General features: G+C 36.8%; 1 protein-coding gene across 4 annotated transcripts in view; it reads right to left on the bottom strand.

Annotated features, from left to right (window-relative positions):
* The window catches only part of LINGO2 (leucine rich repeat and Ig domain containing 2), a 552,583-nt gene that overhangs the window by 246,476 nt on the left and 282,921 nt on the right, over positions 1-23,186 (bottom strand). For 3 of the 4 annotated variants that reach the window (XM_074570242.1, XM_074570245.1, XM_074570243.1), the window contains exon 3: positions 12,977-13,060. The gene's annotated coding sequence lies outside the window, so the exon portion shown is untranslated. Of the gene's footprint in view, positions 1-12,976; positions 13,505-23,186 lie in introns of those variants that run through there. The other variant, XM_074570244.1, reaches the window with a different exon arrangement.

Raw genomic sequence — 23,186 nt, 5'->3', positions numbered from 1 at the left:
TGCAGCCATAAAGCTGTAACAAGAGAACAGGTAGAACATTGTCATAAGGCTTTGCTTCCACACATATAATTTTAAGCCCTGCTGCCTAGATGTCTCTAGCAATTACAGAAGTTGCACTGCAGTCTGTTATAATAAAGAAGGAATGCAGTGGGTATAGCCTTGATAAGGCAAGAGGATTCATCTGGAACACACTTTTCACAGGGGAGAAGAAGAGAAACTATAAAAGAGAAGAGAGCTTGGGGCCTTGAGGTTTATTAATAACATTAGCAGCAGCAAGGGAAAGCCAAGCATTGACGTTTTGAGGCAAGAATTCTTAACTTATAGGTCTAATTTTAGATATTGGTATCCTCCTAAGTGGCCCCATTTGAAAAGTTAATTGCTATTTGTTGACCTTTCATAAATCCTGAAAAAGAAACTGGCCAGAATGCCAAAGGAGAAATATACCTGTGATTAATAACAAATGGCATACTCTGTAGTCTATCACTTCAAATAAACATTGGAGATGACAAAATGTTTCTGCATTTTACTATGAGAATTCGAGAAATTTCTGCAAAGCACTCTGAGAATGTGAAATCAGCACTTAAGAGTCAGTAAGGGTTTTGTCAAAATATTTTTGCCAAATTTTGTAATAAATTGCCATGGATGTGGGAGACATTCTGCCTGGGCTTCACTATTGCTTTTGTGCCATTTGGGATGTGAGATTTAAAGCTCACAATACCTCATGCAGTTTCAGAATTGTAGACTCAATAATTTATAGATATTAACCATACAGAAAGAAAAGACAAGAGTGTGCAACTGCTGTCTTCTCATCTAAGACAGTGTTATAAATAATGTTAATCAGAAAGGGACTGCTGAAATGCTTTTCTGACAAAAAAAAAAACCTTTAAAAATATTTTTGTAAAAAATACCGTGTTTTTCATTGGGGAAGGAGAAGACAAAATTGTCATCTTTTCTACCTGACTTAAACTTTCCTATGCCAGCCTGTTATTTTCTGCCAATCTCTAACTATAACAATTCTTAATCAGTGCTAGAACACCGATTAAACCAAACATCATAATATTTCATCCTAGATGACCAATAGAGCTGCTCTATCTCGTGAAAGAACAAGAGTCATGTTATTTCCAAATAAATGTTTCTTAAACATTCATAGTGCCAAAAAGCTGGCACGTGGGTTGTTTTCTTTCTTTTTTTTTTTTTTCTGGTGTACTCTGGTTAGTGATAAGACAATTTTAACCTTCTCCAGCTTATACCAAAAAACACACTGAGCATGGGTACCCCAATATTTGCAGCATGATAAAACAAAATTTATGCTTGTTCCCAAGCTGTTCACATGAATTTTCACAATTTCATTGCTTGACTCAGCAAATGAAGCAACTATCTCTGGAGCTTTAAGCGATTTAGCTGGTGATCCCATTCAACAACCTCACTTCAGTTTAAGGAAGTAGCATGCTAAGGAGTACAGGAGCTGAGCTTACTATTTGCCAAACTTAAATGACTTTCCAAAACAAAGAAACAAACAGGCAAAAAACCTGTTTTTCCTTGGTCACCCTTTTAAGATGATCTTTTTAAGACAATTCCGAAGATGTAAGCCACTTTTTCTCCACTGTAGCAAATGAAAAACTTCTCTAAATCTGCAGCCAAAGAGGACTTTGTCAAAAGACTCACTGTCGCAGATGGAAATATTTGACATGGTTATTATTTAGCAGTGATTCAAAATTTGTTAATGATTTGAGGTAGATCAAGAGGTTGAATTTTAGCAGCACTTAATCATTAACTGGTTTAGAGGTTTACAAAGTGATTTAAAACAATAAATGAACCGCGACTTAATTACAGATTCGAAGATGGCAAGATTCACAGTAACTTACTATATGGTGTTCTAAATCAATACATATACATATAAACAAAAGCACAGATCTCAAATTAATGCATATACATATAAGCAAAGCATATATGCCCCCACACACACCAGTCTATAAATTGAGATCAAAGGTTACTGCATGACTCTGATGAGCCACTGGGTACCCCTTTTAACTCCTACATGTGCACACACAAATGGAAGAACACCCACACCCATAAAGCTAATGTGTATACCATGAACATGTAAGTGGAGAGGTTGATTTAACAGAGGCAAGCTTATGGTTAAAATTTCCTCTTTCCCGAGTTTAAATATTCACAATGGATTGGCATTCCTCAATGGGAGAAAATTGAGACTCGAGAGGGGTTGACTCGCTCTGACCTTCCAACTCTCAAAATGTCTGCCTGAGTGGCATCCCAACTCAGTGGCACATACTGCACACAGCCCACTGCAATCCAGAAGAGCTCAAAGGCTCTTTACTATGATATTTGAACAGTCATGGCAGTTAGGTGCAGTCCCTGGTGACTGGAAAAAGGGAAACATCGCACCCATTTTTAAAAAGGGTAGAAAGGAGGACGCTGGGAACTACCGCCCTGTCAGCCTCACCTCTGTGCCTGGGAAGATCATGGAACAGATCCTCCTAGAAGGTATGCTAAGGCACGTGGAAGACATGGAGGTGATTCGAGACAGCCAGCATGGCTCCACCAGGGGCAAGTCCTGCCTGACCAACCTGGTGGCTTTCTACAAAGGAGTGACTGCATCAGTGGACAAGGGAAGAGCAACGGATATCATCTATCTGGACTTCTGCAAGGCCTTTGACATGGTCCCCCACAACATCTTTCTCTCTAAGTTGGAGAGATATGGATTTGATGGGTGGACTGTTTGGTGGATAAGGAACTGGCTGGATGGTCACATCCAGAGGGTAGTGGTCAATGGCTCGATGTCCAGATGGAGCTTGATGACAAGTGGTGTCCCTCAGGGATCCGTACTGTGATCGGTGCTGGTTTATATCTTCATCAATGATATAGACAGTGGGATCAAGTGCACCCTCAGCAAGTTTGTCGATTATAGTTATTATCTTCAAATGGTAGGAGCCATGAGGACCAGGGACCTATGTTCTGGTCTGTTGCTCTCCACCTTTTCTTTCTTTCATGTTAGACCATTATAGAATCATAGAATCATAGAATCACAGAATGGTTTGGGTTGGAAGGGACCTTAAAGATCATCTAGTTCCAATGCCCCTGCCATGGGCAGGGACACCTCCCACTAGACCAGGTTGCTCAAAGCCCCATCCAGCCTGGTCTTGAACACTTCCAGGGATGGGGCATCCACAACTTCCCTGGGCAACCTAATACAGTGTCTCACCACCCTCACAGTAAAGAACTTCCTAATATCTAATCTAAATCTACCCTCTTTCAGTTTAAATCTGTTACCCCTCATCCTATCACTACACTCCCTGATCAAGAGTCCCTCCCCATCTTTCCTGTAGGCCCCCTTTAAGTAGTGGAAGGCTGCTACAAGGTCTCTCCGGAGCCTTCTCTTCTCCAGGCTGAACAACCCCAACTCTCTTACTCTCTTCTGGTCCCTTGTATTATTATGTGGGCCAGGTGGGGCAGAAATCACGCCAAGTAGCAAGTGGCCTAAACGGGCTGAGGCGGGGGAGGGTTGCACCACCACACTCACTGACTACTTATTTCAAAACTTTTCTCTTTCTAGAAGATGGAGTATTAGAGAATGGTTGAGTTACCTGCACATCACAGAGTCCGTGTTAATTGCTATTAGCATCATGACTCAGGCACCAGTCTTGGGTTCCAGGGGAATTATAATTTGGTACAAAACCAAAAAATAAAATGTAGAAAATAACAACTGTAAGATTACATAGAACTTCTTCAAATTTCACTGTTCTCTGAACATACCAGCAGTGCAATAATAAGAAAATAAAGACAAAAAACTCTGTGAAGCTACTGAACTCTTGCAGTTAAATGTTAATGCATTGACACACCAAGATCCAGAGGATTTAATTTTGATAGTACACCAAATATTTAATATGCACCAATCCTTCAATGTTTTACAGCCATACAAATACATTATTTTAAACAGAACTAAAACACATTCAGTAGAGTGCAGAGATAAGATACAAAGCTACATTTGTATCTCTTCAGAGCTTGAGAATATTTTGATTGAAATTTTAGATCCAACTGTATTGCACTACTATGAAATGGCAATACAAACCATCACAAAAGAGAAGACAGAAAAACTTTGAAAAATATTTGAATTGTGTAATTCAAAGGAGGAAAAAAATTGCTAAAAGGAGCAACCCTCCCTGGAGTTGCTTTTTTTCTTTCTTTCTTTTTCCTCTACTGTGATTTAATGAATTTTAACGAAATTACATGCTGGTGAAAAACTCTCAAAGGATTTCACCCATTTACTTCAGATACAATTCTAACTTTGGATTTGAAATTCATAATAATGCATAATTAGAAGCAAACCTCCTTTATTTTGCTTGATACTTTTCCGTCAATCAATGGGCAGAGAAGAAATGGACTCTGATCAGCTTCCTAAAGACACATCATCACCCTGGAGAGCAGCTGGTCCTTCACAAAAGCAAATATGCGTGCATCCATGAATGTAGGTATGTTTGTATATGCTTTAGACATCTGTAGATTCATATGGAGTGGTATATTATTTCCAATGAATATTCTGATTTTATTAATTCTATTTGTTTCCTCTCTGTGAAGTTTGCTGCTAGAAAATTCTGCTATATCTTGGTAGGCTGCAGATAAATTTTTAATCTGACAACAGCTGCATAGCCTTAAAAGGATAAATTTACATACCGAAACAAACTAGAAGAGATAGAAGGAATATATTCAGTGGCTTTCACATTACTGGAAATGTCTGTTGTATGTCTTACTATCCATATTTATTGCCTCTTGCGACACATCAGCCATAATTATTACACATTATCTGCCTAGTCCTGCATTAACCAAATGAATTCTTTTGCTTTTAGGTGTAGCAGATTTGTAATTTTGATTATGATATGGTCCATTAGAAAGGAAAGAGCGTCTGGCAAGAGAGTGTACTAAATCTAAAAAAAAAAAAAAAGTTACGTGAAGAGAAGAAAAATGCAAGTTTACTTGGAATGTCTCTAAAGGAAGCAGCAGGAATAAGGCTCAGTGTCTTGAGCCAAGATCCACAGAGGTAGAGAAGGAAGATTAGGTGATAAGAAGAAGTGAAAGGAGACGAAAGAGAAGAGCTCACAACTGTCATTTTTAATACAGTTAATTTGGAATGCTTAAAATGGCTCAGATAATCTGCGGAATGCTTACCTGCTACCTGACAGAAGCACTGAGGGGGACAGTAGCATAAGGGACTTCAGGAAACTGACACTTGCTGAAAACAGTCCTCACATATACCTGCATCTTCTCAGACTGCCCTTGTAGTGGAAAGTGCTTCATTAATTAAGCAGAAGTACCATGTGGTATAAGTTGAATGCCCAAAGAGGTGAGGGGGTACCTGAGAGTGTACTCTCCTTTCCTTCTTGCAGGATTCCCTTGTGCACACAGATATATGGCCTCTGCCCCCTCATGAGATGGTTCTCTCTCCTCTTTCTTCACTTTTGTTTCCATTTATGCAGTAGCCCTTTAACTTCAATGATTTTCATGCTCGTTATTCATACGGATTGCCAACAAATGTTTCTTGCTCTTGCTCTAAGTTTAGTTTTCCTTTATAGTATGTTATGGGGCCAGTTCAATGTAAACAAAGCACTGTGGGCTTTATTTAGAAGGGAGGGTCAAGGACCAGGACAAAAATATTTTTGCTATTAAAAGCATTTCCAGGGTTGTTAGAATATTTTTTATCACAACAGAAAAAATACCTGCTACCCCTTGCTGACTATAAAACAAAAAGAAGAACCTCATAGAAATTCCTCATTAAACCAATACTGAAGATACCACTTAGAGTGCTTCATCCAAGCCACCCCTCTTATGTGTCCCGGAGCCAAATTTCTCCATTTTATTCTTTGATTACATATAGCTTAGACAAAAAATATTGTATTGTGCCAGCGGTTCTGCTTTTTCATGCAGTATCATTGGAAAACATTGACTCGTGAAGGTAATACTTTGGCCAGTAATGGTGAGATGAATTGTTTGTCATCAAGATGGAAAATATTCCTTTTCTCTGTGCAAATATATTACAAGGTGAGAAGTGCTTAATGCCTCCTCCACAAAGAATAAATCAGATCTAGCATCAGGTCACGAGGCAGTAAACTAGAAAGTTACTTTAATTAAAATGTTTTAATATATAGGACTATTGAATAATAATCTCAACCTACTGATAAATTAAGCACGTTAAATCTTCACAGTTGTCAGCAATTGCCTTCAATATTGCCATCTTGCCATCCAGAGAGCTAATTTATGCATTAGTGCTAAGAAGAAACCCTTTTTCTGTCAGGTAGAATCAAAAGGATCAGCATTGTGTACAGTTTTGGTATTACAGCTTTATTTTCCTTTGTACATTTTCTACATTTTATTTTATTTTCTTGTAGGAATGGTTGCTGGAGGCACAGATTTTGATTAATAACATAACTCAGTTAAGCATTCTCTTTGAAAAGAATTAACTATCTAAGCAGGGTACAACAAAGCATATTTCAACAAGAATATTTTACAAGGCAAATTACAAAGAGGACCATAATTACCAATTTGGAGCAGTGTTTTTCAGGATTTCCTCTAGGTAGGGAGAAATCTGTTGGGAAAGTTGTTGTAGCACGTATTTATGAACTGATAAACCTACTCCTCTAAAAGAACAGTACATCACCCTTAAACTCAAGTTTATAGACCATGCAGCGCATATCCTAGGCCTCAAATGTAAAAATACTTTGCAATATAAAGTTCTCTCAGGACTTTTTTTTTCTTTCTATATACAAATGATTTCTACTAGCATGAGTGAGGCATTGTCCCACAATTACATAAAGTCTATACGGTGTAGTCTTTCTCAAAAATTTTTATTTGGTATTAGTATTTAAACATCATTGAAGCATAAAGCAATTATGTCTGTGTGTTCAGTCCCAACAATGGTAAAATATAATCAATAATAAACTCAAATTTACAGACGAGGTACATTTACACACTTGTTAAGTCCAGACATGATTGTGGACCCTAGCTTACTGCTGCATAGGTCAAGACATGCTTCCTTTCCCAGTACTGAATAGCTAGTTGGCAAGGTTCTGCTGTTCTCGTTTTATTATAAAAGGTAATAAAGCAGCAAATAGTAATAAAGATATCAGAATAGATAGCAAAAATGTTTTGCAATTTCACACAACAGAAAGTTTTCTACTTAGAAATCTGCTTTATAAAAAGTAAAGAACAGAAAGCTGGGACACTGTTAGCTTAACGGGGCATTCTTCTCTTCATGCATCACACGGAAATGCTCATCAGAACTTAATTAAAGAGTTATAACTTCTCCAAACCAGTTGAAGACTGGATGAAATTCAACAATATGGTGAAGCATATGAATAATATAAGAAAGTTTAAACCCATCCCTGCAAAATACAGAGAAATTCTTAAAAGTAAAACAAGGGTTTCCCTGAATCACACCTGTTTTCACAGAGCTTTAATTAAGGCTTCATTTGCAGGAAGAGATCAACAAGAAGGGCTCAGAGAATTTATTAACCTCTTCTCCCTTCAGATGGAGCTGAAAGAATAGTAAAACTGACTAGGAACAGTGCACAAACTGAAAAGTTAAGTGGAGTTTTGACATAAGATTGTGACCTCTATAGTTCTGAACTGTTAATGTTTGAGATTACCTCCTCCACTGTTCTATGGTCTAATGAAAGTCCAAGGACATCTAGCTGACCGTCCTCTCATGTGAACATTACACAATCTTGCACCAAAAAGGGGCACCAGTTGAGCAACGAAGCCAAGAATTGACATGGTTAAAACTCAACTTAATAACAAAACATCTGCATGGTGTCCCAAAACTAAAATTCTTTTACGATGGGAAAAGAATCATACAGTTCTTATGACATCAAGGAAGAGAAGGCTGACATGACTTTTTTAGTAAGTTACGGCTTCAGCACAAGTTGGACAGTTGTCATTGTAGTTCTGGATGTGTTTTTAAGCAGAGGAGAATGGAAAAATGCTATTAAATAACTCAAGCATAATTTGTGATTTGCTTGCTTCTAAGATGTTCAGATTTAAGATGTTTATGGTAGGACTAATACACAGCTAAATGCATGTGAATATGCAGGAGTAACCACATACTGAAGGTACACCACACACTGTTTAACTTCAGACTTTTCTCTCTCCCTTTCTCACCACCTTTGTAACATTTTTACCAGTCTAGTCTTCATTCTCTTTCCAGTTGTATTCTGTTTTAGTTCCTCTTGCTACAACCCTTGCCCTACTTTCTGAACTCCTGTGCTCTCTCCATCTTTCATGACTGCTCCACCCACCCACACCTATTGTTTGCAAAGCGTCTCAAGAACACTTTTCCATCCCTCTACTAAATTAGCAGATCAGATAGCAACCTGTCCCCCACTGATTTTATAATGATTTCTCTGCCAAAAAGATGACTCAAAGACAGCTAGAGAAAATGAATATGAAGAAACAAACCTGAAAACATGAAGAATCTGAGAAATCAGGGGATTCCTTGGTTCTACTTTTAAAGCATCTGAAAATATGAAAAAAGCCCTAGAAATGTACACTAAAACAAGGGATCAGAGAATAGCTAACCTAAATTGCCTTAGCTTCTCTGATCACATTGCAACTGATAACCTATACTAGCTGAGATATATCTTCTGCAAATTAATATGCAGAAGTGTAATATCCTAACAGAAGTGTCTTGTGTCTGCTAAATTGAAATAACACACTGCCATGAACAGGGCTTGCATCTTTACTCCAGAGTTAGATCAAACACCATTCTGTTTACCAATCTGGGAATAAAAGGACATCTTGAACCTGAAGGGAGTTGTCTGATTCTGTGAAACTGATTTTGAAAAAATACATTAATATAGTTAGTATAGACTTATCTGCTTTTTTATCTGAGTCATATTTACACTTCATCACAACTGATGCCAGGGTACAATTCTAAATTACTCAAAAGAATCACATTAACATTTGGTTCTGGGAAAACCCTTTACACTAAACAGAACCTCTTCCCAGCCAGAACAACACAAAGGAGCCAAGGTATAAATAAAAACCTGTCTCAGCACAGCACTTTCTAAGACAGATTCCTTCCCTGTGCAAAAGCTATTTATGAAACTGTGCCTGTACCTGTGGGAAGCCAGCTAACTTCACTACTTTTATTTTCTCAGTGTAGAATGTGGAATAAATAGACAAGAATTCATCTTAATAATACTGCCTGTTGGAATAATATCGTATAACTTTTTTGTATGTCAAAATACCATAGTTATATTTTAGGATGGAATCTATTTTTTTCTAGGTATGTTTAATCTTAGAATACATTTGAAGTGTTGGTCATGAAACTGATAGTAATTTTTACAGTACAAAAATAAATAATATGCTATGCTTAATTATAGTATTTACTGATACAGTATCCCCAGATCACTTTTTCTTTTTCATTCCAATTAGCAAGCTTAAAAACACATTGCCAGCAAAAAAGCTAATGTCTATAAATCACTGTTACAGCTGCAAATGAACTCCTTATTACTTTAGAAATACCAAAAGAAGATCAAGGTCAGGAAAAAAAAGTTAACGCTTATTCATACAAGCAGAAACTGAAAAGATAAGTGGCAGAAATTAGATGATATTTTGAAGTAGCTAAAAATAAGGGCTTAAATGGTCATCAGTAATACTTTCTACATGTTCCATGACTTAGTAGCAGTAGTGATTTTAAGATTAGTACTTTTCAGTACTTAATCACTTTAAGGGTGTGGGGTAGCTCTTTAATCAAATTACTCTTTGTTTCCTTTAAACAATAATTGGTCAGATTTAAGTCTGATGCAATTCCTTTGACTTTTGGCAAGCTCCCTCTGTTTCGTGTTTCCTTTTTCCCCACAGTTCTCTTCCTTGCTCCTTGTTCCAAAGGGAAGACAAAGAGATCTTAATCAAATACAGCTATTACAACTTGAATTTCCTTCCCCTCAGTAGTTTCTGCAGTTCAGTCTCTACCAATCACCTTTTAATAAAATGAAATTTATTAGGCGCTTGGGTTTGCCACTCCTGAGTTCGAATGAAACATTTATTGCTTACTTGCCAGAATGACATCACTTCACAAGTATTTTAAGAAAATCCACAGTAACTAGTTCACTAGAAAGAGACCATACAAAACATTAATAAATATACATGACAGACTTAGCATTACAGTCCTCTACACTCTAGTTCTAGACACTCCCACCACCAGAGAAACTCCTCCAAATTGAAAACTTATAAAAAGCTAATTACTCTCAAAACCTTTCCACCTCGATTAGATCCAACTGGCACCCGTTGGTAACCAGGAATTTCTAACTTATTAATAAGGGAGTGCAATTGTCTAAAGGAAATATTTGTCTTTACAAATTTCTAAAACATCTCTGGAAGCACATTTATCTGTCCAGTATCTGCTCCTTGTTCAGAATCACCAAGATATTGATATTCTAATATGTGTAACTAGAAAAAGAAAGAGAATATGCATTTCATATCAGTTTAGTTAAAATCTCATAACCAATTGCTTGAAGTGATTAGTGAAATTAAGCAAAATAGTTGATAAGACTTTTCTTCTACTTCTTGGACACAATGCTAACCATAGAATCACAAATCCACAGAATAATTTTGAAAGGAAGGAGCCTTTGGAGGTCATCCAGTCCAACCCTCCTCTCAAAACAAGTCTAATCAGATAAAGCTGCTCACAACAACCACGCCGAATTTATTCTTGAACATTTCGAAGGACAGAGATCTCATAGTGTCTCTGGGCAATCTGCGTCAGGATCTGATCACCCTCATGGATAAAAACCAATCAACTAAACAAAGATCTTCTTATAGCTAATGGGAATCAAAGCAGAAAGCCAGATACATCAAGACTGCTATACTACTATTATTCTTTACCAAAGCACTCATCTCATCTAACTGCAGAAGACACAAAGTTTTCAGAAGACTAAAGCAATTCAAGATTAAAATATTTAAAACTGTCCTCAAAATAATTCTGAAAGGTAAATTCTAGAGGTACACTGAAGTGAGGTATGCAGATAAATATATAGAAAATTATCAGTTCTGCGTAACAGAATTACAAGCGTTTCCTTCAAAGATACCATCTAGATATATTTTCACTTTCTGGAGAGTAAGAAGCTTCAAGGAGGACTGAACAACTGGCAATTCAAAAACATTGAAGGGAAAACACCATATTTTTGTGCTACCTAAAACATGACTAAGAAGTGGTGATGTTAAGGCAAGAAAATGCCACGTCGCAGGGCAAGTCTAAACTCTGGATGAAAAAGCACTCCCAAACGTGCAGAAACAGACCAAAGCAAATGTATCCAAGAAAAAATTAGCTTTTGCAGGAGCCCATAGTAGACCATCCTCCATTATGTGCAAGAACTGAATTCCTCCTAATTCCCAGAATTAGCATCTTCCTCACAAATTTATAAGAAAGAGACAAACTGTAAATACCTTTATGTAGTGCAGGTGGGATTTTTGCCACATAGAAAAGATTCGGGGTGCTTCTAAAATGAAAGTGACAATGACTGGGTTTCTAAGGACAGAAGGTGGGTTTGAGTCAGCATAGGTATTACAATACTAGAGGACTTACCATTCAGCTTGGAGACCTCAACAGTCCAAGTGAGTTCATATTATCGGAAAAAGAAATATCCTTCCTGAGACACAAAGCTATATTCCCTGTGTTTCTCTGTTAACATTTTTGATATCTCTGCCACCTGCCAGTGACCACAAGACAGAGTCAGTAAACTTCATTGTTTGAGCGGCGGGTTCTCACTTCTTCATTATTATCCAATATACTTTCAAAGTCAGTACAGTGGTGAAGCACTAGTGATGAACTGTCAGTACTGACAGCATAGTCAAACTCAGAAAACTATTGTGTTTCCTTTAAATAAAAGATATAGATCATACACTTAACAACACAAGCCACATATACACAGGGATATATAAGTGAATATAGTTACACATATACATGAAAATGGAGATCAGACAAGACCAGTCTCGATGGAAGTTTACAACTTATTACATATTTCTTTGCTGATAAATTTGATATCTTTATAAATCCATTTTTTGGGCATAAAGCCTTATGCTGTGCCATGTCTCCAATACCAGGGTTTTTAAATATTTTTAGGTCATAAATTTGAACATGTTACTCTATTAAATGCTGCAGCTCATCTGAATTCTTTTTGAATTTCTAAAACTATCTTACCACTTTTCAGCACTTTATTAGCCAAAGGTTGTATGTGTGGCTGATATTCTAGCGTATAAAAAATAGCAGGGCTCCACTCCCTTTGGGGGCTTAGAGACTATTGTCCCTAACCATTTCTAAGTACTTTTCCTCTGAAAAGAGAGAGCACTGCTAAAATTGCAATTACTTTCTTCTAGGGAGGAAAAAAAAGGTCAACTCACATGAAGTAAACATTTCTCAGAATAAGGCTGGAGTAAGTAGTTCTTTTAAAAAATACAATTTGAACCCCTAGAACAGTATTTTTAAAACTCATGAGTGTATTTTTCTGGATTTTAAAACAATAAGATAAAGCAGAAAATAACATTTTAAAAGCAGCCCCTTCAGCTCATAAAATTCTTGACATTGAAACATCTAGTCCTGCCAAGAGTGGGCAAAATTTGGGAGTATCGTTTACTAAAACTAAAACTAAAACTAAAACTAATAAATACTAATGCTAATGCTAATGCTAATATTATACTAATATTTAAAGGATTAGAAAATAATTTTCTGTGCTAGCTTCATTGGCTGGTGACTGAAAATACATGGATCCATGATAAAACTGCATCTCAGAGAGATAATGAGATACTGAGTATTCGTGTTTTGCTAACACAGAAGGCAAAGTTTATGACATTTAACAAAGAAATATAACATCAAGAATAAAAAGCAACGTCAGCTGAGATGTTACTACGAACATAAATGAGACCATCAGTGGTAAAACCCATCACCAGTGAAAACAAGAAAGAAACTTACCAGGTTGAAACTGTTCATTGCTCACACTTGTGGTGATAGTCTTCCACTACTTCCCTCATCCAGACTGCTTATTTTCATATCAACCTGATACAAAAATAAAATAAAATAAAAAAATAATTTAAAAACAAAACGAAACAAATGAAATAAAATAAGGCAATGATATTCAAATCTTTAGATAGAATAACTTCAGTAACTGGGTGAGAAATCTTTCAGTAGAGCAATGTGATAGATCATGTCCTCTCATTATTTTTACATTTTGAGATTGAGTATATAGGACCTTAGCATATAGGACCTTAAGCACTTATAAAAAAAAAAAAGAGCTCAGTGTAAACTGTTAAAGTTACATAGTATGTCTTCTCAGTTTCCCTCTATTTATGAATTTAAGTAAGTAATATGGAGGTTTTAGAACTTTTGTAGTCATAGATGGCAGGAGGTAAACCTTGACATGAATTCATATGAATTGTAAGGGTAGAGCAAGGATAGATCATAGAATCATAGAACAGTTTGAACTGGAAGGGACCTTTAAAGATCATCCACTTCAACCCCGCTGCAATGAGCAGGGACATCTTCCACTAGGTCATGTTACTCAGAGCCCTATCCAACCTGTCTTTGAATGTTTTCAGGATCTGCCACTTCTCTGAGGAACTTGTTCCAGTGTCTCACCACCCACACAGTAAAGAATTTCTTCCTAGTCTAAATCTACTTCTTTGAGTTTAAAACCATTACCCCTTCTCCTACCACAACAGGCCCTACTCAAAAGTTTGTTGCCATCTTTCTTATAAGCCTCCTTTAAGTATTGAAAGGCTGCAAAAAGGTCTCCTTGGAGCCTTCTCTTCTCCAGGCTCAACAACTCTCTCAGCCTGTCTGAGCTCCAGCTCCCTGATCATCTCCATGACCTTTCTCTGGACCTGCTCCAATAGGTCCATGGCTTTCTTATGTTGGGTGCCCCAGAGCTGGATGCAGTACTCCAGATAGGGTCTCACCAGAGCGAAGTAGAGGGGCAGAATCACCTCCCTCCGCCTGCTGGCCACGATTCTTTTGATGTAGCCCAGGATATGGTCAGCTTTCTGGGCTGTAAGCGCACACTGACATGTCCAGCTTTTCATCCACCAGTAACCCCCAAGTCCTTCTGTGCAGAGCTGCTCTTAATCCCTTCATATCCCAGCCTGTGTTAATACAGGGGGTTGCCCTAACCCCCACATGCAGAACCCTGCACTTGGCCTTGTTGAACATGAGGTTCACATGGGCCCACTTCTCGAGCTTGTCCAGGTCCCTTTGGATGGCATCCTGTCCCTCCAGCATGTCAACCACACCTCTCAAATGGTGCATTTTATGTCTCAGTTATTTTCCAAAGTTTACTTGCTGTTAGTGCAGGCTTGTATTACCTGAGGTAGAACCTAAAAAGCACTATAACACCCTTGTGGTGATTAAAAAAAAAATTAAAAAGCATGTTTGTTTTGTTGGTTTTTTTTAACTACAAGGAAACAGCACTGGAGAGCTGCAATCCACCACATAATAGTTCTTCACTAAAAGTCCTCTTCCTTTTTGTTATATAATCAGTTGTAGTATCATTCTTAAAGTTAAAAGTAAGAAGAGAGAAACCAATGCTCTAGATATTTAATTCAGGAAATTAAAATAAACTTCCATAGTTTCTACCTTGGTCAGGGTTTGGCCTGAAAATAATGACTTATTTTCAGGACAATTCTTTTAAAATAAATTGACTGTTTTGGGTTCTCCACTTGAAACGACCTCTACCAGTTTCATTTGGAGAAGCACTAGGATGAACAAAATTGGAATAGGTCACCAACAACTAGTACCAAACTGATAAGTCATTTACTAAGATCTCAGCTTATATGGTTTTTTCCCTGGAATAATCTGCCATTGGCTTATCACATTAACTGGACAGGCTTAGATCAGTTAGGATTACTTTCATTTTAAAATGCTAGAAAAGTCAGGGAGAAAGATTTCTTTGTTTTGCAAAACTCTTTTGCGTAACACCAGGAAAACTGTACAAGCTGAGATCTACACATAGATTAAAATGAATAAACACAGGATAAGTAATGCTACATTTTTCTCCAGGTGCATTCTTACCTGTGCACTTGTAAATTGCAGACTTGCTGAAAAAAGAGAGAGGCTTCACGTAGGTATCACAAAACTCACCTATATCCTTCCGAAGCTTCCTTCTATGATTAATAATAAATCTAGCTCATGATTTTCTGTCCTTAAGCTCTCAGTCAAGACAACTGCTTATATGACAGGAGTCTCTGTTTCTTACATTCAGTTGCCTTGCAGCTTTTTAAAGCCAGAGGATTATGATTGACATAGAGAACTGGACCAATGGTATCAGGCTTTTTGAATTTTTTTGTGAAGAATCAGAGTCACAGAACTGGTTGGACAGGACCTGAGGAGGTCTCTTGACCAGCATTCCACTTCATGTGCAGGGGAATTCAGACCAAGGATTGGTTCAGCTAAGTATTGAAAAACATTTCCACGATACGTTTAATTCAAAAAGGAAATCGAGAACTATAATTTTAGTAATTCCACTTAGTTTGTACAAATTTATAAGGGCAGCTTAACCCCAATTTATTTGGTTTGAATTACTCCTGAAGAATTAACTCATATGCTTGTCTCTTACCTTATTGCTATCTCTAATTTAATGCATTTTCAAACATGAAGGAGGAAAGAGGCAACAGTCATAATCTTGCAATTCAGCACGTGAAATGTTTTGGATATCCATCCATTTTTAGACATTACTGCTTCTGTATCTTGATACAATGACTCAGTTAAAATTTGCCCCAGTCCAAATTTCTATGACAGAAAGGATTTCCTGCAAACTACTTTTAAAGCCAGAAAAATAGCCACTTCATCCTTATTATAATGAATGATATTTGCAAGATCAATGAATAAACTGATGTTTTCTAAGAGTGGCTATTTTTAATAATATCTACTTAGAAAGTATGAAGGCTAAGAGAATGATTTCTCTGTTGTTTTATTACTAGTTTTGGAGACTGTTCCATTACTGTTATAAATAAGGAACACTAGACAATTTCCGCACTGTTCAATGAACTACTTTCTTTTCAGAATGCAATTTTAAATAATGTTCCTGATAATTTATTACGAAGAATTCTGTTGTGCGATGTGCACTGCTAAGTGGTACTCTAATATTAACCTGCATTATATACAGACAGCATATTATTGAGGAAGGCTGTAAGAATACCCACTTGACTTCTGAAATATTTTGTAGAATACTTGACAAAAGCCAAGGAGCATAGGCTAAATTCAGCTATTAATGAAGATGAAGAGGCAGTCAAGGTGACCTCAAGAGGCAAATACTAACTACCTACATACCTAAAAAAAAGGAAAAAATGTATTCCCCAGATTTTATATTCTTCACAGGAAACTCAAGAACAGGCAGAAGTCAGCATAGATATGTTATCTATTTGGTACAGGTGAGAAGGTAGCATTGCTACCTCCTACTGGACACCTGGAGACTTGGATCTGTTCTAGTCCTCAGGAGAGGAGTAGGATAGAGTCATATTGATTTATTCTTGAAATATCCCAGCAGCCTTATTGGCAAACTTTCGACTTCTAATTTAATTTATATCATCTTAATTCTGTGCATATTACAATAAAACCTCTTCAAAGGCTTAACTTTTAACCCAGACACATGAAAGGTGAGAGCAGTGCTTGGCCAGAAAGAAAGTTCAACAATAATAGGTACAAGAATCCTTCTGGTCTGAATTATCACTGAGAGACTGGTAATGGACATCCTCTTTGAATTTAAGGCAATATAACTGATCTATTTGAGAGGAGATGAAAGAAAAGGATAGAGAAAGAAAGACATCAATTTATGCTATGCCACTTTTTGTTGTTCTTGTTGTTTTTGGTATCAATTACTGAGAACCACCTGAGACTTTGATGCCATGGGCTTTACTGTTACTTCAGGCATTTCTTTGTAAACTCAGGATTAAATCAAAAGAGTGTCCGTTCCTCAACGGAAATACTAAATATTTCAGTCCTGTTTTGTGAGATATGCAACCTTTTTTCTGAGCCATTCTACTTTCTCAGTATAAATCTCTGTAATGAAATCACATTTTCTGACAAGACTGAAACTGACTGTCCCTTAAACATCTGGCTACTTTCAGTTTCCTGGTATACATAAATGATGGCCTTATGTACCTTATGAAGTTTACAGCTTCAACTTGTTTCAGTCCTGAAAGTCACCTGTAATCTTCAGCTAAAAAAATTATATTGTTTATTTTTTAATTAAAAGAATTCTATTTGGAAAACAGAATTCTACTTTGGAAGAAGGTAAAAAATGAATTTCGCAACTGCAGAGTCAGAACACAAATGAACACAAACTGTATGCATTTAAACTCTTGTAACTCTTGTACTTGTTTTTAAGGACTGGGGAGTGAGGCAAACAAGACCTTTGGTATTTCTTTCTAAAATACTGATGGACCTCAAAATATTCAACAACGGGACTATGCATACAGGGCTACCTATGATAAGGATTTAAACTGGATCTGCCGAACATCAATGTCTACTTAGTATCCTGTACTGTTTCATACTGAAAAATCAGAGACAAGAAGAATTAAGCTCAATTCTGGCTCCATTCCACATTTATTGGCATTGGAGTAGGATCAATCATATATTAGTGTCTCACTGTGAAAGGGGAAGAAAGAGACTAACCGTTATAGTTCTTTACTGATATTTGTCCTGCCAAATTTCCTGGAATTTGGCAGACAGAGGAAAGCCATGGTATGATCAGAAAGTAATGAAATAAAAGCAAAAAATAAACTCAGAGCCAAAAAAAGGCAGCAGAATTAAGAGGCAGTAGTAGTATAAACTGTAATTACTTAAAAGGACCTGTAATCAATTGTTCCAGAAATATGTGTAGTACTGTAGCTCAGATTTCATTCATGAGATACAGAATAGAGATTTTGGTATCTTAGGTGAACAAGAGTATATACTGGCACAACAAGAACTTTCTTTTTTCTTTTTTTTTTTTCTTTTCTTTTTGGAGAAAAAAGCATAGCCGCAGAGATCCTCAATAGCAAATCATATTTCAGATTTTTTCAGAAAGATGTAAAGATATGACTGATTAAGAACTAAGATAGCTGCTTATGAACAAGGACCAAATACAGACACTGTATTCTTCTGACTATGCTTATGACTGTTTAAACTGCATTTATTACACATACTGGCGACATTCAGCTCAGGTCTTTAAACTGTCAGTCCTGGAATCTAGTGGGGTTTACCAAGAGGTTGCTCACTTTATATATGCATCATCACTTTCCCTTAGCAATACTGGAAACAGACTACTGCGGAGCTTAACATCTGGTCTGAGCAAATAAAGAGATTCTCATGGTGAAAATCACATTTTTGCTAAGTAATTTAGGTACTTTCCCAGCTCACAATTCAGAAATACCTTACCATTGACCAATGTGACAAAAAGACAGGACATCATAATAATTTGAATCAGAAGGCAAAATTTGAAAATTTGAGGATTTTATCTTTTATGCTGCTATACAAGTACATCCTATCACAATGATCACAGTACGATCTGTTACTCACCAAAACAGGACCTATTCATTTCAAAGGGACTATTTTTAGACAAATGTATTTTCTCAGTGTAATCAAAGAACGTTGAGGCTTGATTTTAATTGCGTGCCACAGAGAAAATGAGATGGCACCTGCAGAAAGAGCAGGTACCACCAGTAGATACTATTAAGCTATTAACCAGTTAACAGATCTGCATGTATCTGCAGCCTGACATCCCCAGTCTTACCAACAGCTGAAAATAAATGCCATAATTGATTTGTCAAAATGTATGCATTAAATGGAACACTCTTTCACCTAACAGAAAAGATCATGTTGATTACATTAAATATAGATGGTACACTTTCTAAAAGGACACTGTGCACATGTATACATTTCAGCTGAAAGGACAAGATGCTGTCTCTACCTGCAACTGAAATGCCAAACGAAGTTATGACTTGAACAAGATGCAATAAAGATCCTAAGGGCACTGGTCTTGAAAACTGACTATTCTATTAAATTGACCACAGGTAAGCACCCACTGAATTTTTAATATAAGAATCAGATGGCTTGCAGATGCTAGGTATCATAAACCATGATTTGTTTGAGTACAAGTGAAGGATCCAACCTAATGTTTGAAAATAGTCAAACAAGCAATATTTCCTATACGCAGCAAATCAGGTTTTTATGCATTACCTGCAACTGTATTTTTATTATTTCTCAATTGAGAAATACAGTGGCTCCTTACCTATAATTTCTTGTTCTAAAAAGCCAGCTGCTATTTGATATGACAATAATCTTGTTAGAAATAAGAAAGCTTCAAGAAAATTGTCCATGGGATTAGTGCATCAGTTGTTCAGACTTTTGTTTCTGGAGAGTGGAAAACAAGAGCAGTAAAGGTATCTGAAAAAATAGGCTTTATTGATAGTGTTTGAAAGGGACACATGCTAGTGGATCTTCAGACAGCTGGATACATTTAATAAAAAATGTTTTTCTTTGGATTAAGATTGTTTCTCCTTGAAACCTTTATCACTATAATAGATTACATTCTTACACCATAAGGATGCTTCTTGAAACTCACATCTGCAAGGCAAGAGACTATCTGTTGATAAAGTGTTTTTTTTGTGTATCACGCATTTGGAAAAGAGCTTTTGTATAAAACTAAATCAATTCCAATATAAATAAAGAAATGAAGAATCTGAAAAATTGCAGCAGGCACTCAACAAGATATTGGTGTGACAGCCAGACAGATACAGCGTGAATCTGTGCAATTGAAGTCTTGTATTAAATAACAAATCTAACAAAATATGTTACATTATGGAGCTTGCACACTCAACAAAAGTGGTATTAAACTCAACTATAAACTTCTATTGTTGCTGGCACTGGGTTAGGGAGACTGGAGAAAAAAACAAAACCCACAAACTAGAATTGTTCTTAGTAATGCCAAAACTGCAAGCTACCATGTTAAATCTGCCCTTTCTAGTTTGATCAGTGTTAGATGAAAATATGCACTTGTATCTTACATGTGTTCTGTCTTTGTAAATGATTTCACAAAATGTTAAATCAGGGCTTATCTCAGCCCTTTTAAAATTTCAGACCCTCTCCTTCCTGCTCATGATGGGGCTGCCTCCTATTTACACTCCTCATTTACTAAACATGTGCATTATTCTTATCCTAAGTGATAGCGTCTTTACTGAGTAATACTCTAAGGGAAAGTGCAAATGCTGCAAAATTCTCTTTGAGTCTCCGACATGGTGAAATGTGGGGTGCTCACTGGAGGCAGTCATGAGTAGGTACTGTTCTGCACCCGGGGAAAAGGTAAATGGGAGAGATGCAGAAATTTCTACTCATTCACAGATCATACGGCCAAATAGTCCACTGCACAAAATAAACTTACCTCACATTTACAGTTTTTATTTTTCATGTTTGCTTCTCTGATATTTCCCACAACGACAACTCTGAAAGATACCAGAGCATTTTTGCAAAAGCCTTTCCTCAGGGATGTCTTAGACTTCAACCAGTTTAAGCTGTGCAACAATGATTTTCTGAGCAGACTCCTTACTTTATATTAGTTGCTGCAGTCCGGGTAGCAGTTATGCCTACATTTCATGTACAGAGAAATATGATAAACTAATCACTTTGAACTACAAAAGCTAAAGACGATTTCAGATAGAGCTGTTGTCTTAGATTCCTAATTATTTTAATTATAATAATTACAGTATTAAGAATACAATATCAATCTGTCACATCAGGTACTACAGTAATGAAAAATAGCCTTTCAAGTGTGGATTATTTTCACTCCCTCCACTATTACTCTAAATTGTGCTCAAGTCTATCTTAATGTCCGACCATGCACTTGTATTTATCAGTTCTTTTCTTATAATTTCCTGTCCTGCACTCTCCTACCTTGTACTCTCCTATCATGTTAGTCAAGCTCAAAATCCAACCTTTGTCTACTTGGAGTGCTCAAGATTATGCTTCTTTATCCTTCTGTATCATCCTTATCTTCTTACATGTCAGGTTTCCTCTTCAGGACTCTATCAAAGGTACTAGCCTGAGCATAACATTTTTTTCTTCTTTCCACTTGAAGGCCTTCACCCTTCTTCCGATGTTCACTTCATTTCATCTTATCAACTAAACAATAGCATATCTGAAAGGAAAAGAAGAATCCTGGATCCTGGAGATAAATATCAGAATACTGTTATATTCAAACTGTTGGTGACTAATGAGTAGAGATGTAAAACTTTGAGACTTTTGGCTCTCTACTGTTGAAACATAAGCATAAGTCTAACTGATTAGTAAAAAGTTATCTTAATAAATTTTAAGATTAATGTTTCCTATTAATGACAAGATAACTAATGCAAGCATCACCACTAAATACACGCCTTCATATACTGGTGCTTGAACTCCCTGAATGAAAAGTTCATTCTCCTGGCAATTTCAGCCCTTCACGGCTCTGCAGGGTGTGTTGTCCTGGTTTCCAGCCTCTTGGCAATTTGCTGATGGCACATCAACATAGTTATTCAATAATAAATAAAAACTCCCACCAATTCTTTGAGCAAAGGAAGCAACTTCTGGGACCTTCCAGGTTCATCTGGGCTAGTCTTTCTGATCATCTCAACCTCCATGACTAAGGAGCACCCAGCCATCAGCCCTGACTACAGTGCATCATCCCTATGACACTGTACATACTCTAGGGTATAAGTTTTGTATATGTAGTGGCAGTGTTTAATGTGTAGAACAAATCACTAGTACTAAGCCTATCGCTAATGAATGAATTTAGGAATGTGTTGATTTTAAATTTAAAAACTGTTCAGATTTAACAGTATACTGATCAATGCACAGTGTAGCTGACATTTTATCAGTATCAGATACTCCCACTGGACTTCTATCTTAAATAAATTTAGCAGCTTGGACACAAATCTGTCAGGAAGGACCTGGCTATAATGAAGTCTGCCTCAGGGTCTCGGGCACTTGTATCTACCCATTTAATGTTTCTTAGTAATAAAAATCTACCTAAAAAATTAAATATAGTTTCAGCCACAATAGAACCTGTGAGACTAAAATTGAAATATATGATTCTATTACGCCTGAACGTGCATACAGCTGCTTTTTACAAAGACAGGGTTTTGGAGCTTCTGCTGTGGCAACAAAAACTTTGAATTTTTTCTCCAAGAATGTGGCTGTGATGTATATTCACATACACTAGGTAGACCTGGCAAAATTCAGCATTTAGGATCTAAATGTTTACAATATGAAAGTAACCATTACCCAAAAAGTCTATGGCCTTGCAAGTAAAACATGAAATGATTAGAAAGAATAACTGGGAAAAGAAATGTGTGCCAGTGCCACTTTGCTTTATCTTACAAAGTATATGTACAACAAAATTTTGTTGGTATTATCAAATTAAGCACTCATGCTCTTTTTTTTTTTTCTTTTTTACCTTGAAGGCACTTGAGACTTCCTTAGTTCAGCGACCTGGGTAACTAACTCACTTGAATTTCTGAGACCCTGATTTACGCTCTGAGTTCAGCAGCCTGAAATCTGCATGCCTAAAAACTAGCTTTATCCAAGGCAAATCACATTGCTCCAGGTAAGGCTCAGAAGTACTGCAGATTTATTTCTCATCCTCTCAGGAAGGTGAACAGACAGGGATTTTACAACGCCCCAGGAGGTAAGTGCCACAAAAATCTCAAGGCTCAGGTTCAGAATTCAAGCCTTGCTGAGCTGCCTAGAGATTCTCCTTTGTAACCAAACAGTGGAGATTTTTGGTTTTTGACATACATAGAAAGAAGGCTTACTGGTACATTACATAAGAACACAAAATCTGTGCTCGGATAGAGGAAACCAAATAGAGGAAAGCGATTTCATTTGTAATTACAAATATCCCTCATCTCTCATTTCTGAACAGTTTATAGAATTTTCTTTTATATAGAGATCCTATGTTGCATTGAAAACTTCTTCAGAGTTCTTCAGATTATATTCTGCAAATTCTAGTGAAAACCTACATGTGACCGGTAACAAACTTCAAAATCCATCACTAAAGGGCATTTTAGATAAGTACTCAGGGAGCATGATAAATTACAGAGCCTTCAGCAAGAATTTATAGTCTGTAGACTACCTCAAAATATTCTGCAAAGGTTAAGAGTTATTACCTCCTACAGTCAGA

The sequence above is a fragment of the Larus michahellis genome, chromosome Z, assembly GCF_964199755.1.
Source record: "Larus michahellis chromosome Z, bLarMic1.1, whole genome shotgun sequence".
In the NCBI taxonomy this organism is placed as follows: domain Eukaryota; kingdom Metazoa; phylum Chordata; class Aves; order Charadriiformes; family Laridae; genus Larus; species Larus michahellis.
Note: the sequence above shows the minus strand (reverse complement) of the source record. Positions and strands in the feature narration are given on the sequence as shown.